We start from the raw sequence: 18,951 nt of genomic DNA on the forward strand, positions 1-18,951 counted from the left end.
TCCAACATCTGCTTTCTTTTGTTTTAGAACATAATGTAGTCATGACCTCCCAGATTTCTCAAGGAGGTGAGAAACTCTCTCTTCCTCCCCCCCCCCCCCCAAAAAAAAAGGTGATCACGCCTTCCCTGACTGTTGGAATCCTTACTAACTGCTAAGTAATTAGAGTTGATCTAATCTTACAAGAAGATGTTTTGGGCAGAACCTGAAACAAGGTACTAAGTAGAACTACCCATAATCCCTCTCTCTGGAAGGAGCATAAGAGGCTAGAGAGAGGAAGACGCTACAAGTCGAGATTTCACCGGAATGACATGAAGACTGGAGCTGGCTGGAGGCTGAAGAAAGCAGAGGCAGAGGCTGAAGGACCAGACCTTTGGATTTAAAGACATTTGGAGAGAGCTCTTGGAACCAAGCAGAGAGATAGGCCTCTAAGCTTACCGGGCTATATTGGGATAATAAAAGATCTGAACTTTTATCACCTGGCTGCGTTTTAAGAAGAAAAAGCTCACCACATTTTGGCGCCCAACGTGGGGTGAACAGACCCCCTCAGTGGATTTCAGTGGAAAAGCTCCGATCCTGATTCAAGTGGAAAAGCCTCTGATCCTGATCCAGTGGAAAAAACTTCAACCCAGAAATTAGGGTGAGTGCAACAAAGAAATTTTGTTAGAAGAGTTAAAGTAGAATTTCAGCTAAGATGGGACAGATATTTAGAAAACAGTCTGTTTCTGTTCAAGGAAAATGTTTAGAGAGCATTGTCAAAATTATGGAAAGCCAAGGTTTAATTATAAGTTTACAGCAAATCACTGAACTTTTACAAACTGTAAAGGACATATGTCCTTGTTTCTCTCTTGATAAGGAATTAGATCTAAATGAATGGAAATTGGTTGGAGAGGATCTTTGTCAATTCTATGATAAAAATGGGCCTAACTCAATAATTAATACATATAATGTAATACAATTGGCTATAAGAAGTTATTTAAGTGATAGAATGATGAAAAGGAAAGTACAGGAGGAAGTGCCAACTTTACTAGGTGAAAAGGAGGACAAATCAGATGAGAATGGAGTTAATTACAATTCTGAGTATGATACTTCACAGAAGGAGGAATTAGGTGATTCCACATCTCATGACCCTCCCCCCGCAATTAACCCTTCATGGGTAGAACAAGGGGGAGGGAGAGAGACAGAAACACAGTCAGCTTCTCCTGTAAAGCAGAATTTGACAAGATTAGAAAAAGCATTAATTAAAGCAAAAAATGAAGGAGAAGATATATCTGATTTTATAAATGCATATCCTGTGATTGAAGAGCTCAACTCCTCAGGTCAAAAAGAGAGAAAATACACTCCTTTTAATTTAGGAAAAATTAAAGATTTGAAAAAGGCTTGCACTCTTTATGGGGCTACATCATCTTATGTGAAGATGTTACTGGATAATTTGTCTTATGAGATCTTAACCCCGAATGACTGGAAATCCATCACTAAAACCTCATAAAATAATATTATACTATTTGGGGATGATGAAATAACACATACAAATAAATAAAAATGTTTTCATTTAATTTTGTGATAATACAAAAATGAGAAAATATAAATAATCTGTTTTGCAACATGGAGTATATCCTTAGTGAAATAACAGATTTAATGTAGTAATAGAAAATTTTAAATTAAGCTATAATCTCAGAGATTATACTAGTTACATAGTAATTTGTCAGGAACCATTTCTCTGTGATTTAAAAATAGTGTGGGAATAAAACCATTGCTAAATTGATAATATTTACTGATACCTTTCCACTCTCAATAATATAGTAATAAAGAAAATAAGTACTTGAAATCTTTAGTCTCTGTGATTCTACCAAATTTAACATCAATCACATTATCAGAAAACAGTTATTAATCTACTATGGAGGAACAAGTTGAAGTTAAAAGACACTTGTCAGGAACAATTACCGAATTGACTTTATCATTACAGAAGTGATAAGATTAAAGAGTTTTGGAGAAAACAGGGAGTGCATGTGGAATAAAAGGGTAAATCCAGGTAACAGTTTATTTTTTAGCAAAATAGATCTTTTCCCCCTACCAAACAAAACAAAATATAAATTTGCACACATGTATTTGAGCACGTTCAATAGTTGTATGACACGGGAATAACCATCCTAGCACATTTTTTTCTCTTTGTTGGGGGGGAGGATCAATTCTATATTTACAAATAGTAATTGCTTGTTCATGTATATATTTCAGCTGACTACTTCCAAAATTAGTTTTTTTTTTTTTTTTTTTGCCAGTAAATCTAGAACCAAGTTTGCAGGTCAGTGTTCTTTTAAAATAAACACAAGAAAACATAGGTCTTTGAAAAATGGATTAAGAATCTTTAATTTCTCTGATCTAAATATGTAGATGTACAGGAAGTTCTAAAGACTAAAGATTAAAAGTAAAAGGCATCTAGAAATATATTTTATGATATAGCCTGCTTTTCATTCCTTGTAGAAAAATCACTTTGTGTGGTGGAATTTCAAAATAATCTAATCACCCACGAGAGCAATTTGAAACTATGTTCAAAGGGAAAACAAACTATGTATATTCTTTGTTCCAGCAATACCACTACTAAGCCTGTATCACAAAGACATCATAAAAAAGAGAAAATGATCCACACTCATAAAAATATTTATAGCAGCTCTTTTCGTGATATCAAAGAATTTGAAATCAAAGGGATGCCCATCAATTGGGGGAATGGATGAACTAATAATATATGAACATAATGGAATAATATTGTGTAGTAATAAATGATAAGCAGATTGATTTCAGAAAAATCTGGAAAATTTTATGTGAACTGATGTCAAATGAAATGAACAAAAACCAGGAAAACATTGTATATAAAGGCAGCAATATTGTATGATTATCAGATATGATCATGTGGTTTTTCTAATCAATACAGTGATCCAAGACAATTACAAAGGACTCATGATGGAAAATGGTATCCATATCCAGAGAAATACTGTGAATGCAGATTAAAGCATAACATTTTAATTTTATTTTTTCATGTTTTTTTTTCCTTTAGTCTTTTTCTTCTTTCACAAGATGACTAATAAGAAAATATATTTTATATGTTTGTACATATAACCCCTATATCAAAGTGTTTTACTCTTTTGAAAAGGGGAAAGGAGAAGTAGGGAGGAAGAAAACATTTGTAACTAAAACTTTTGTAAAAATGAATGTTAAAATGAAGTGATTCAGGCCACTTCCAATAGACTTGTGATGGAGAGAGCAATCTACAGCCAGGACTATGGATACTGAATGAAGTTCAATATAAATATCTCTCTCTCTCTCTTTTTATATATATATATATATTTTTTTTTTTTTTCTATTTCTACTTTCCCCTCACATTCTATCACTTCAGGGCAATTTTCTTTTATTATTTCTTGCATAATTATATAAAGGTTCTTTTTTTGGTCACAACCTTCATGTATTCCAATTATTCTTTTTTATTATAGTTTTTTTTCAAGATATATGCATGGTTAATTTTTCAGCATTGACAATTGCAAAACCTTTTGTTCCAATTTTCCCCCTCCTTCCCTTCACCCTCCCCGAGATGGTAGGTAGAACAATACATGTTGAATATGTTAAAGTACATGTTAAATTAAATATATGTATATATACCCATACAATTATTTTGCTGCATGAGAAGAATCAGACTTTGAAATGATGTACATTTAACCTGTGAAGGAAATAAAAAATTCAGGCAGATTAAAATAGAGGGATTGGAAATGCTATGTAGTGGTCCACACTCATTTCTCAGAGTTCTTTCGCTGGATGTAGCTGATTCTATTTATTATTGAACAAATGGAACTGATTTGGTTCATCTCATTATTGAAGAGAACCATGTTCATCAGTATTGATCATCATATAGTATTGTTGTTGAAGTATATAATGATCTCCTGGTCCTGCTCATTTCACTCAGCATCAGTTCATGTAAGTCTCTCCAGGACTTTCTAAAATCATCCTGTTGGTAATTTCTAACAGAACAATAATATTCTGTAACATTCATATACCACAATTTATTCAGCCATTCTCCAATTGATGGGCATCCACTCAGTTTCCAGTTTCTGGCCACTAAACATTCTTTAAATGTTTAATTTAAAACTAAAAGAGGGCTGCCACAAACATTCTTGCACATATAGGTGGTCTTTTCCTTCTTTATGTATTCACAATTCCACCAAAAATGTATCCAAGTTTTTCCACATCCCCTCCAATATTCAGCATTATCTATTCCTGTCATCCTAGCTAATCTCACAGGTTTGTAGTGGTATCTCAGAGTTGTCTTAATTTGCATTTCTGTGAATAACAATGACTTGGAAGATCTTTTCATATGGCTAGAAATAGTTTCAATTTCTTCATCTGAAAATTGTCTGTTCATCCTTTGACTATTTATCAATAGGAGAATTTTTTTTTATAAATTATAGTCAATTCTCTATATATTTTGGAAATGAGGAATTTGTAAAAATGTTTTCACAGTTTATTATTTCCCTTCTAATATTGTCTGCATTAGTTTTGTTTGTACAAAAGCTTTTCAATTTGATGTAATCAAACTTTTCTATTTTCTGAACAATAATGATCTCTAGTTTTTCTTTGGTCACAAATTCCCTCCTCCTCCACAGATCTGAGAGGTAAACTGTCCTATGTTCTTCTAATTTATTTATAATTTCATTCTTTTTGCCTTATGAACCAATTTTGACCTTATTTTGGTGTACGGTGTTCAGTATGGGCTAATGCCTAGTTTCTGCCATACTAATTTCCAATTTTTCCAGCACTTTTTGTTAAACAGTGAATTCTTATCCCAAAAGCTGCATTCTTTGGGTTTGTCAAACACTAGATTATTAAGGTTGTTGACTATTTTATCCTTTGAACCTAACCCATTCCATTGATCAACCAGTCTATTTCTTAGTGAATACCACATGGTTTTGGTAACTACTGCTTTATAATATAGTTTTAGATCTGGTATGGGTAAGACACTTTCATTTGATTTTTTTTTTTCATTAATTGCCTTGAAAGTCTTGACCTTTTGTTCTTCCAGATGAATTTTGTTATTATTTTTTCTAGGTCATTAAAGTAGTTTTTTGGGAGACTGATTGCAATAGCACTAAATAAATAGATTAGTTTAGGTAGTAATATCATCTTTATTATATTTTCTTGACCTATCCAAGAGCACTTAATATTTTTCCAATTGGTTAGAACTGACTTTATTTGTGTGGAAAGTGTTTTGTAGTTTTGCTTATATGCATCCTGACTTTTTCTTGGCAGATAGATTCTAAAATATTTTATACTATCGGCACTTACTTTAGATGGAATTCTCTTTGTGACTCAAACTGTTGGATCATGTTAGTGATATATAACTATGCTGATGACTTATGTGGTTTTATTTTGTATCCTACAACTTTGGTAAACGTGTGGATTGTTTCTCATAGCTTTTTAGTAAAATCTCTGGGATTCTCTCTCTCTCTCTCTCTCTCTCTTTTTTTTTTTAAATAACTTTTTATTGACAGAATCCATGCCAGGGTAATATTTTACAGCATTATCCCTTGCATTCATTTCTGCTCCAATTTTTCCCCTCTCTCCCTCCATCCCCTCCCCCAGATGGCAAGCAGTCCTTTACATGTTGAATAGGTTATAGTATATCTTAGATACAATATATGTGTGCAGAACCAAACAGTTTTCTTGTTGCACAGGAAGAATTGGATTCAGAAGGTATAAATAACTCGGGAAGAAAAACAAACATGCAAGCAGTTTATATTCATTTCCCAGTGTTCTTTCTTTAGGTGTAGCTGCTTCTGTCCATCCTTGATCAATTGAAACTGGATTAGCTCTCTTTATCAAAGAGATCCACTTTCATCAGAATACATCCTCAAACAGTATCATTGTTGAGGTATATAATGATCTCCTGGTTCTGCTCATTTCACTTAGCATCAATTCATGTAAGACTTGCCAGTCCTCTCTGTATTCATCCTGCTGGTCATTCCTTACAGAACAATAATATTCCATAACGTTCATATACCACAATTTACTCAACCATTCTCCAATTGATGGGCATCCATTCATTTTCCAGCTTCTAGCCACTACAAACAAGGCTGCCACAAACATTTTGGCACATACAGGTCCCTTTCCCTTCTTTAGTATCTCTTTGGGGTATAAGCCCAGTAGAAACACTGCTGGATCAAAGGGTATGCACAGTTTGATAACTTTTTGAGCATAGTTCCAAATTTCTCTCCAGAATGGCTGTATGTGTTTACAATTCCATCAACAATGTATCAGTGTCCCTGTTTTCCCACATCCCCTCCAACATTCTGCATTATCTTTCCCTGTCATTCTAGCTAATCTGACAGGTGTGTAGTGGTATCTCAGAGTTGTCTTAATTTGCATTTCTCTGATTAATAATGATTTGGAGCATATTTTCATATGTCTATAAATATTTTCAATTTCTTCATCTGAGAATTGTCTGTTCATATCCTTTGACCATTTATCAATTGGAGAATGGCTTGATTTCTTATAAATTAGAATCAATTCTCTATACATTTTGGAAATGAGGCCTTTATCAGAACTTTTGACTGTAAAAATGTTTTCGAATCTCTGGGATTCTCTAAATATACCATCATATCATCTGCAAAGTGTGACAATTTAGCTTTCTCATTACTTACTCTAATTACTTTAATCTCTTTCTCAACTCTTATTGCCAAAGCTAGCATTTCTAATACAACATTGGATAGTAATGGTGACAATGGGAAACCTTGTTTCACTCCTGATCTTATTGAGAATGGTTCAATTTTATCCCATTACAGATGATGTTGATGGTTTTAAAAAGGTGCTCCCGACTATTTTAAGGAAAAGTCCATTTATTCCTATATTCTCAAGTGTTTTTAATAGGAATGGATGTTGGATTTTATCAAATGCTTTTTATGCATCTATTGAGATGATCATATGGTTTTTATTAATTTGGTTATTGATACAGTCAATTATGCTAATAGTTTTCCTAATATTGAACCAACTCTGTATTTCTCATATAAATCCTACTTGGTCATGTTGTATTATCCTGGGGATGATTTTCTGTAGTCTTTTGGCTAATATTTTATTTAAAGTTTTAGCATTCATATCCATTAGGAAGATTGATTCATAATTGTCTTTCTCTGTTTTCAACCTATCTGGTTTAGGTATCAGTATGATGTCTGTGTCATATAAGGAATTTGGTAGGAGTCCTTCATATCCTATTTTTTCAAATAGTTTATATAGCATTGGAGTTAATTGTTCTTTAAATTTTTGGTAGAATTCACATGTAAAACCATGTGGTCCTGAGGATCTTTTCTTAGGGAGGTGATCAATGGCTTGTTCTATTTCTTTTTTTTTCTAAAATGGGACTATCTAACAATTTGTTTCTTCCTCTCTTAATCTGTGAAGCCCATATTTTTTAAGGTAGTCATCAATTTCACTTAGGTTATCAAATTTATTGGCATAAAATTGAGCAAAGGCACGTCTAATTATTGCTCTAATTTCCTCTTAAATATTGGAAAATTCTCCCTTTTCATTTTTAAGACTAACAATTTGATTTTCCTTTTTACTTTTTTAAATCAGATTCACCAACAGTTTATCTATTTTATTGTTTTTTCCTAAAACCAACTGTTATTTTCATTTATTAATTCAACAGTTTTTACATTCAATTTATCAAGTTCTTTTAATTTTAAAATTTCAAGTTAGTATTTGATTGGGGGTTATAAATTTCGTCTTTTTCTAGCTGTTTAACTTGCAAGCCCAATTCGTTGATCTTTTCTTTTTCTATTTTATTCAAGTAAGTCTCTAAAGATATAAAATTCCCCCTTATTACTGCTTTTGCTATATCCCACAAATTTTGATATACTGTCTCATTGTTGTCATTCTCTTGGGTGAAGTTATTAGTTGTGTCTATGATTTCCTGTTTCATCCAATCATTTTTTAGGATGAGATTATTTGGTTTTCAATTATTTTTTCCCCTAGCTTTTTGTTGAATATAGATTTTATTGCCTCATGATCTAAAAAGAATGCATTTATAATATCTGCCTTTCTGCATTTAATTTTGAAGTCTTTATATCCTAATATATGGTCAATTTTTTGTGTAGGTTCCATCAGCTCTTGAGAAGAAAGTATACTCTTTTCTGTCTCCATTCAGATTTCTCCAAAGATCTATAATAGCTAACTTCTCTATTATTCTATTACATCTTTAACTTATTTCTTATTTGTTTTGTGGTTTGATTGATCTCATTCTGAGAGTGCAAGATTGAGATCTCCCACTATTATAGTTTTGCTGTCTATTTCTTCTCACAAATCTCTTAACTACTCCTTTAGGAAGTTAGATGCTATACCACTTGGTGCATTTATGTTTAGTATTGATATTGCTTCATTGTCTATGCACCCCTTTATCAAGATATAATTTCCTTCCTTATCTCTTTCAATTAGATCAATTTTTGCTTTAGCTTGATCTCAGATAAGGATGGCTACCCTTGCTCTTTTTACTTCACCTGAAGCATAACTGGTTCTGCTCCAGCCTTTTACCTTCACTCTTTATGTATCTCCCAGCTTTAAATGTGTATCCTGTAGACAACATATTGTAAGGTTGTGACTTTTGATCCAGTGTGCTATCCACCTCTGCTTTATGGAAGACTTCATCCCATTCACATTTACAGCTAAAATTATTAATTCTATATTTCCTCCATCTTCTTATTCGCAGATTTTGCTGTTCTTTTTTTTTACCCTTCTTACCCCCCTCCCCAGTATTAAACTTGTGGTCTCCACTTGTGTTACATAGCTCTTCCTCTTTAGAATCCCTTCCACCCCCTTTAAATTCCCTCCCCTTTCTTATACCTTTCCCTTATTACTCTTTTCCTTTTCCCTTTTCCTTTTCTATTGTTTAATGAAGTGAGAGGAGCTTCTCCGTAAACTAAATATGTCTATTATTTTCTATTAGAGCCAAATCTGTTGGGAGTAAGATTCACAAAATGTTTCTCCCTCTCCCTAAATTTCCTCATATATTATAGGTTTCCTTTGCCTCTTCATGGGATGTAGTTTTCTTCTTTGCATCTCATTTTTTCCCTTTTTCTGATACTATCCCCTTTCCATTTCTACTCCTTTTTATATTGTCAGTAAAATCAAATTATACATGCACTCTTTAAGTATGTCCATAACAGAAATACTGTCCTCAAGAGTTCTTTTTACCTTTTTCTGCTGCTCTTGAGTCCTATAGTTGGAAGTCAAGTTTGTTGTTATTGTTATTGTTGTTTAGTTCTGTTTTTTTTTTTTCCTTAGAAACACATGGAATTCACCTTTTGCATTAAATGTACATCTTCTTCCCTCAAAGAAAATGCTCAGTTTAGCTGGGTAATTTAGTCTTTCCTCTATTCCAAGTTCTTTTTCCTTCTGGAATATCAGATTCCAAGCCCTTCGATCATTTAATGTGGAAGCAGCTAGATCTTGAGTGATCCTTATTGTGGCTCCTTGGTATTTAAACTGTTTTTTTTGTTTTTGTTGTTTTTGTTTGTTTTTTTTTTTTCTGGCTGCTTGTAATATTTTTTCCTTAGTCTGATAGTTCTGAAATTTAGCCAAAATATTCCTTGGAGTTATTATTTTAGATTCTTTTTCAGAATGTGTTCAATTAATTCGTTTAATGCCTATTTTACCTTCTGATTCTATTACATCTGGGTAGTTCTCTTTGATGATTGTCGTAAAATAGTGACAAGACTCTGTTTTTCATTATAATTTTCGAGAAGTCCAATAATCCTCAGATTATCTCTCCTAGATATATTCCCAGGTCTGTTTTTTTTTCCTAGTCAGTATTTAACTTTTTTTTTTCCCCTATTTTTTCATCTTTTTGCTTTTGCTTGACTGATTCTTGATATCTCAACCAATTATTCATTCCTGTTTGTTCAGTCCTGATTTTAATGAGTTATTTTTCTTCATTAGCTTTTTCAACTTCTTTTTGTATATGTCAAATTGAGTTTTTAAATGAGTTGTTTTGCTTTATGGAATTTTTTTTTCCATTTCACTATTTTTTTTAACTGAGTTATTTTCTTTTTCTAATTCACTAATCCTATTTTCCTGGGAGTTCTTTATCTTTTTCAATTCACAAATTCTGTTTTTCTGGGCCTTTTCCAATTCATTTTTCAACAAGTTGTTTTATTTTTCCACTTCATCAATTTTTTTCTTTTAGTGAATTATATGCCTTTTCCATACTCTCTTACAGAGCTTCTCTTTCCTTTCTCCATGTTTCTTCTAGCTCTCTTTTAAGATCATTTATAATTTCTTCTAGGAGAGCCTTGTGTGATGGGGACCAGTTACATTTCCCTTTGGGATTTTTTTCTGGAGACTGTCTGGTATTAGTCTCTTCATGATTGAAAACCTGCTCTCTTTCTGTATGAAGCTATTGATGGTTAGTGTAACCTTGGCTTTTTTACTCATTTTTTTTAAAGTCCTTAGAATCTGCCTTCAGGGCAAGGAAGCTACCAGCTTCCTCTGCAAAGCAGGGAGGGATATATGGACAGAGCTGCCAAGCTGTGGAAGTGCCCTGGGAAGAGCCCTGCACCAGAAATGTTTCTGCCCTGGGAAGCATAGCTATTCTGAGGAAGTTCTATTGCCCTGGGCAAAGTCCTCCTGCTGTGCAGATTTTTGGCTGTCTTGGACAGAGCCTTCTCCTCTCTCCCCTACATCCCCATGCCGATTTGTGGGTGCCCTGGGGAAAGGCCCCATGCTGCAGAATGCAGCTGCACAGTTTTGCTATGGTCTCTTGCTGAGTCACTTCTGATGCTAGGTGGGTGTAGCCAGATCCTGTTAAATTCTGAGATTTTTTAGAATACACTCTATCTTTGGCTTTAACTTCTCTGCTGATCTACTGCTTTGCAACCAAAGCAGAGCAGCTAATCTGTGGTAGAGTCCTCACTGCAAAATCTCCACCCACAGAGACCGCCCCCATCCGAGTCTGCTCAGTGTGCTAACCTCTGTGTTCTGTCACCCTGCCTGCGCTGTCCTGTCCTGCTTCTCCTCAGGAGAAACTTTTTCTGGCAATCTTCCAGATTATATTCAGCTAATAATTTGTTGTACTCCAAATATTCATTGATTTTACCTGTCAAGCACTATTTCTGAGGCTGAATGTGGTAATTAGTAGTGAGGGTAGAAGAGGAGCTTAGAATGATGCAGGTGTCTTCTTTGCCATCTTTGCTTTGCCCTCCATGCATTCAAATTATTCCTAAGTTTTCTCTTCTTGATCTGTTCTCAAGATCTATTGTTTTCTCACAATATGTTTCACCTTCTCTTCTATTTTTCATTCTTTACATTTTCTTTGGCTATTTCTTGGTCTCTTATACTTTCACTGGCTTCTGCTTGACTGACTCCAATTTTCAAAGAATTGTTTTTTGTTCCTTAAGGCTCTGAATCTTTTCTAGCTGGCTAGCTTTCTTTTTATTATGTTGTTTTTTCCTGGATGGTTCTTATTTTTATTTTATCTTATTTTTTCTCAATTTCTTCCTTATTTGTTTTTTAAGGTCTTTCTTAGTATTTAACAGTACTCTATTGGGTAAGACAGGCTTTTTGTTTTTACTTCAACATTCTCTGAATATGAACTCCAGTGTTCCCTAGTCACATAATAAATTTCTATGATTGGGCTCTCTTTTCTTTGGCTATTCATTTAAAAACAACGAGAACATATTAGTGTAATCACCTCTAGTCCAGAAGTGGGGAGAGGAGCGATGGCATGTATATATGTATGTATGTATGTATGTGTATATGTGTGTATTTATGTGCATTATAACACACATATAAATTTAATATATATTAAGCTATACACTTATAGCTCATATATTATACACTTATAGATAGGAGAGATTCTGTGCATTTTGATGTGATCAGTGAAGATTTCCTTGGTGAAATAAAACTTCCCAATGTCTTACAAGATGGATAGAATTTGCAATGGTCAAAGAGAGAAAGAAGTTTTTTTCATAAGTAAAGAAGAATATCAATTAGGGAACATTTGAGTTCAGGAAGTATAACATTTAATTTACAATTACAACTTTGATTTGAAATTTTTTTATGTTATGATTTGCTTGCATTTCAAATGTGTTACACTCATTTAAAGAAGTGCCAGAGAGGCATAATATAGAGCTTAGAGCACTGGACTTGGAGCCAGAATGATCTAGGTTCAAATATTAGTTTAGAACTTTACTTATAATTCAAAGCAAATCACTTAATCTTACTGGCTTTGATTCCTGTTATGCAAAATAAAGTGGAAAATTTGATGGCTGTGAAGATCTCTTCTGCCAAAAATCTATGACTATGAATATCTTAGAAATGGGAACTATTTATTAATTTGTGGAGAATGATACTTATTTTTAAATCATCTCTTAAAAGAAAATTTAGAAGTGTCATATTTTCATATAAAATGCACAGAGTTTAATTTTACAAAGTCCATTATGGTTTCCCTTTCCTGATTATCATTTTATGGTTTTCTAAAGTTTCATATTTTAAAATCAAATTTTCTATTCATCTCTGATATTTTTACAAAGAATTCAAAGTTTTTTATTTCAATGGATTTTCATTTTCTTTGAGGGATTATATTTAATTGCAGGATAGTTGGTCCTTGGTAGTAATCCTAGTTTCAGAATGTCATATTCCTAGCTTTCTTATCCTTTCTTATATAAGCTTCTACACCTTGTTTTTACTCTACAATACTTGAATTTTTTTCTGGATCCTTGTAATATTTTCTCCTCTACCTGGGAACTTGGTAATTTGGCTACAATATTGTTGGAAATTTTCATTTTGGTATCCCTTTGAGGAGATAATTGGTGGACTCTTTCAATTTCTATTTTAATCTCTGGTTCTATAATATGAAGGGAGTTTTGCTTAAAATTTTCTTGAAAAATGATGTATAGGCACTGTTTTTTATCATAGCTTTCAGGTAGTCCAATAGTTGTTAACGTATCTCTCCTAGATCTATTTTCCAGAACAATTATTTTGCCAATAGACAAAATTTCTTCTATTTGTTCATTCTTTTGGTTTTGTTTTACTGTTTTGACTTCCAATCATCTTGTGATGGAGAGAGTCATGTGCATCCAGAGAGAAGAATGTAGTCATGGAGTGTGAATTGCAACATACTATTTTCACTTTGTTGTTGTTGTTTGCTTGTTTTTGTTTGTTTGTTTGTTTGTTTTCTTTCTCATTGTTTTTCCATTTTTGATATGTTTGTCCTTGTGCAGCATGATGATTATGGAAATATATGTAGAAGAATTGCATTTGTTTAACATATTGGATTAGGTGCCATTTAGGGGAGGTGGTAGAGAGAAGGGAAAAAAAAATTGGAACACAAGATTTTGCAAAGGTAAATGTTGAAAATTATGTGCATATTTTGAAAATTAAAAGCTTTAATAAAAAGTAAAAAAATAAAGAAAAAAGAGGAATTGTTTTCTCTAGTGAGAATTCCATTACATTCACATACTATAACTTATTCCGACATTCCCTAATTGAACCATTTGATTTTCAGGTCTGTGCCTCTACAAAAAGGGCTGCTATAAGCATGTGGGACCTTTTTCCCTCTTTTATTATATCTTTGGGATACAGACCCAATAGAGACACTGCCTAGATTTGTTTTTTCTACTATCAACTAAACATGTTGCCATTTTCCTTAAGATACTCTGACAGTCAAAAAGATCATTCTATCATCAACATAAAAGTTTGTCTTTTAGTTTGCTATGCTGAGAATACACAGTAATTCTAGATTAGATTTCTAATAAAATTACTTGTGAGATGTTAGAACATAATGTTTTGATGAAGAGAAATGAGAATTTGTTCACTGAGATGAAAAAATCATAAGTGAAATTACCAAATTTCTTATTTATAGAACAAATAATGTCAATAATTTGGATATAAAAGGTTGAAATCACAACACAAATTTAATTGTTGGCCCAAAGTTAGGAAGACTTCCCTGCTGTTGAAAAGTGGTTCCACAGGAGTAGGTGATTTCAATTTTGTAGGGAGCATTTATCAGGATGAAAAGTACTCAGATCATTGAAGTGTGCTGTCCTAAAAATACTATGTGTCAACCAGTATTCATTGTGTAAGGCAGCAAGAAAAAAGAAGCTGGTACACATATGTTTTGGGTGAGGTCTGACCAGTGAATTAAAAGTGTTAATGTGGGAAGGTTGAAGTTCTCAATATGTCAATAAACATGATCATAATAATAGTTGTCAGAAATTTTAAGAAAGTGGAAAGAAGTGGATAAGTAGATACAGGGAGCCCTCAGTACCATTGGGCTTGACATAAAATTTCTACTTCTATATTGCAATTAAGTTGTGTAAATAAAGAGATTGTTTGGCACAGGCTGCTTCTATTCATTCTATACCATTCGGAAATGAATAAAAATATAAAGCTGTAAGATTAGTTTTGTCTGGTAAAATAGATCTGAAATCCTGTAGAACCAAGCCCACATAATAGATTTTTGTTTCAGGAGAGTAACTGGGAGTAGATAATAGCACTAGGCACAATGAAAGTTAATCAAGCATTATTTCCTGCCTCCATAGGAGATCTAGGCAATGTCCTTCTCTAACTAGAATAAGAGTGGGTAGGTTACAGATTAATTCTATGATTCTAAGACTCTGCCATCCTGTAACTTTTCTAAATCTCAATTTTCTATCAATGACATGGAAATAATAATTATATAATTTACATCATCATGGAGCACTTTCTTTTTGTTATTTATCATTATTAGTATTATATTATTATTTTCTATTTGCTATCTACAGAAACTCCACATGCAGTCCTTCTAGCCCTTTTTTCTGTGCTTTATCATCCCAGGAAGTAGATTTGTCACATATATACCTCCTTTTTTCCTTCTTCCTTATGTTCCTAAAAAGTCTAATATCATAAATGTTACATCTGGGGGTTTCTAGATACTCTCATTTTTTTGAATTTTAAAGTTTTTTTTTTTTCCCATATCATACCAAAGTTAAAGTCTCAGAGATTTTCTTTGCTACCTTTCACTGTTCATATACCAAAATCTAAGCGGCTTTGTTAAAAAACAGCTTAACCATGTCATATTGAATATGGAAGACCATAAACATTGATATGTACTTCACTTTCCCCCAGTTCATTTTGGTTTCAGTTTTTAAATAGTGAATTCTAGGCAGTTTTCTCTCCTGGAAATATATATCTGGGTTCAAACTTAGGAAAATACAATAATTGTTGGAACTTTGAAATTTACCAATCTTTTAATAAATAATTTTCAAGTCCAGGAGCAACTCAGGACTGATTGTGCCTGAAGGACCACTCTAAACTCTAACTGATTATTCCATTATAGTTTTGATCACTTCAACAGCAATATATCTTTGAAAGCTTAGGAACATTTAGTTAATTATAACTCTAAAATTAATTTTCCCCATTAGTGACCATTTAATATAGATGTAAAATCAGAAATGTTGACTATTTAAAGAGAGTTCAACATTCATTAAATCTAACACATGTGAAGGAGTTTATCTCTATATATCTGACAATCAGAGGTCTAACCTCTGCTAGGGAGAGTTCTAAGGAGAGTCCTGCTTTAAAATATTAATACTATTATATAATTAACCTTCTCTGTATACTTCCTGAGGCTCCAGTGAGTAGAGAGACAGACATGGAATTATGTTCTTAACCTCCTTAATTCACATTGCAAAAATAATTATCATATAGAAATGTGTATGATCATATTTTCTATATCAACCCCCCAAAAGCCTCTAGATTCCTTTCTCTAAGTATGTATCATTATATACATAAATATACCCATATATGTATAGTTGGCACACATATATGCATAAACATAAATATCTTTGTAAAAAAGCTTGTTATTCTTCTCTTATTCATTACCCATAGCTCATCAATCAATCAGATTCATAATTGTTGATTTTCTCTTTGCACAAATGACATTATCATATTTGATTTAGAATTATTGTTATACAAACACTTGGGAGAGCTAAGTAGTGTAATGGAAAGAGTGATGGTGTGGTGTTTGTCATCAAATGATGGGAGGCACCAAAATTGGGATTCAGTTATGTGAAAAATTCACAGTAGTCATTCTCTTTGTAAAAAGGAAAATTTATTCAGAGGAAGAGGTTACAGACAAAATGAAGGGGTACAATAGAAACCAGGAATAGTAAATATGAAATGAAGTGGGAGAACATATGAAAGACAAGTTCCTCAATGGAACTCACAATTACCCAGTAGAAACTGAGCATCCCATGAGGTTGGGGCTGGTCAGACTAATTCCTGAAAGGGACTTAACACTCTAAAAAAGTTAATTAAGTCTTAGGAGGTGAAGTGGAGTTGAAAAGTATAGGGGACTTAGAGCACATATAATATGGTATATTGAAATGGAAAAAAGGGGAACAGAAAGGAGAAGGAGAAAGGGAAGGAGAAGGAGAAGGGGAAAGATACCACATGACAGTGCTGTGGCAGGCTGATCCAAAGGAAGCAGTCTATGTGACTATTTTCAAGATTAAAGAAAATAAAATATGCAAAATTTCTGCACACCTCAAAAGCATATAAATGTGAGACTATTATCATAATCATCATCATTGTCATCATCAGCATCAGCATCCCAAAAAGAGGAGCTAAAGTCGATCTGAGGACAGAAGGTTTAAGTAAACTAGATTTGGGAGTAAGAAAGAGTTGATCATGACAATTCCTATTATGATGGAGATCAGAGTAGACTCACATTTAGGTAAAGAAAAAAGCCTGATGTTCAGGGCCTTTAAATGGAAAACCCTAGAGTGAATTGGTTTACTTTAGTTAAATAGAAGGCAGAAAAAATGACTGAGATGGCTGTCACTCAACAATTTTAACATGAATAGATGAAAGAATTAATAGAAATAAGGTTGGAAAAGTATTTGAAAAGAAAAACATGAAGGCATACCATTGGATAATGTTCTTATCTATCATTGTTTCTGCCTGCTTTCTACATTTTTGTAGTTTTCTATTATAATATAATAATGATTTCCTCATTATGTTCCATTCACTGATGTCAAACATACTTTATATTTATCTTCTCTTTGCTTTATTATATCACCACTACTATCATAGAATATAAACTGTTTGAATAGAGATTTTGGTTCACTTAGCCATTTGTTGTTTCTTTAGTGTGTGTATATGTGTGTGTGTGTGTATGTATATATGTAATATATATATACATATGTGTGTATACACATATATATTCACTCAAAAATAGAAAATGCCCTAGAGGGAGACTTTCAGAACATTCAATATATCTTGCATTAGGGGTTTGTGTTTTGATGTTCTCAATAATTACACAGAATAAAAAAAACAGAGTATGATCATCACTATTAGAAAAAATATCATACTGATTAGATTATGAACACACTAAAGAATTGAAATATGAGTTGGGGGAACCATGAAGTATATTCAGAGCTATCATTTCCAATGAAATCTTGAATGAGTCATTTAACCATGTCTCTTAATGAGTTATGCTCTCTCATCTATGGTATGGATAGTTTGAACTATATGATCTCTGCAACTCTTGTTCAGTTTTAATCTATAATCTTTGGTCATATTTCAGTAACTGACTAACTTTATTTAGGGAAAATTGTGAGAAAAGGGAGAGAAATCATTTCCTTCTTCTTTCCTTCTGTCTTCTATCATATATGTTATCTGGATTGGTGCTAATTGGAGATCAAATTCAGATTCTAGAAAAGAGCAAGAAGCATTCCAGTTAGCACCAGAATTTATAGTAGCAATGGGTGGAAGTGGATAAACAAAATATTTAGCAAGTTCTAGAATCAGGGAAGGAGAGCAAACTGGAAACTCCAAAATAAGAAATAAGTATAAGCGAGCCATGGATCAGTCAGAAATTATCTGTATTTGGTTCACCTTTGGGCAAAACATTTTAAGAGGTCTGTTGGCCTCTGGATTATGTCCAGATGGAAAATGATCATTAGCAGAAAAGAAAAAATACAAAGCTATTAAGTTATTTGAGTATTCATTGCAACACAAAATGGAACAATTAAGTGTCATAATCCTCCCTGATTAAAACACTACTGACATCATATTTTGTTAGTTCATTAAATTGTTTTTATTTTCATTTGAATGCTTATTGATCTCTGGTGAACAAAAAGTGTTTTGTGGTTATATAACATGCTTCAGTTGCTTAATTTATTATGTCATTAAATGTTTCTTTGTGCAATTTCTTTGTCTAAATAGAATTTCAAAATGCAGCTCTCTATTCTGTAGCAGCATTTTTTTCCCCTCAAAAACAATTAAGTACACAGGCATTGCTACCCAAACAAATTCTAACAATTCATAACCGAGACACCAAAGGGAAGGAAGACTGAATATATTTACCTTGCTTCATGGAGTGCCTACTCGATACTATGTGCATGAGTTACTTAATGAGCACTAGTTATTTGTTGATTGCATGAAGAGGAATTAGGAAGAGTGGAGTCTATAGTTGGTTTGAGGAAGATTAAAGCTAACCAGGTAGCTAACCTAAAGTATTGTTGAAAACAAACAAAAAGAAAGTAAATATTTGTTAGTAGTAAGTAGTACATGTAACTAAGTCTGGCAATAACATGATGGTAGTTTTTGGCTCTTCTTGGAAATTGAGGTCTACCAGACTTTTTTAGTTATAATGAAGTAATTCAGGTCAGGGAGAAAAAAGCAGATTAAAAGATCTATACTATTTAGCATCAAATGAATCCTTGAACTCAAGGATCTTTATATTTTCAAACTGGATGAGATAGGGATAGTTTCAACAGCAAACAAATGTATATGCAATAGACATGACCTTATAACAGAATCATCTGACTGGATAGTATTGTGACAATATGGCTATTTGCATAGAGATCACCACACAGGCACAGATTGAAAGCACATGCATATCTATTATGTAAGTTAATTTGAGCAACAAAGTTAAGTTCA

This window comes from Antechinus flavipes, chromosome 4, assembly GCF_016432865.1.
Source record: "Antechinus flavipes isolate AdamAnt ecotype Samford, QLD, Australia chromosome 4, AdamAnt_v2, whole genome shotgun sequence".
NCBI lineage: Eukaryota > Metazoa > Chordata > Mammalia > Dasyuromorphia > Dasyuridae > Antechinus > Antechinus flavipes.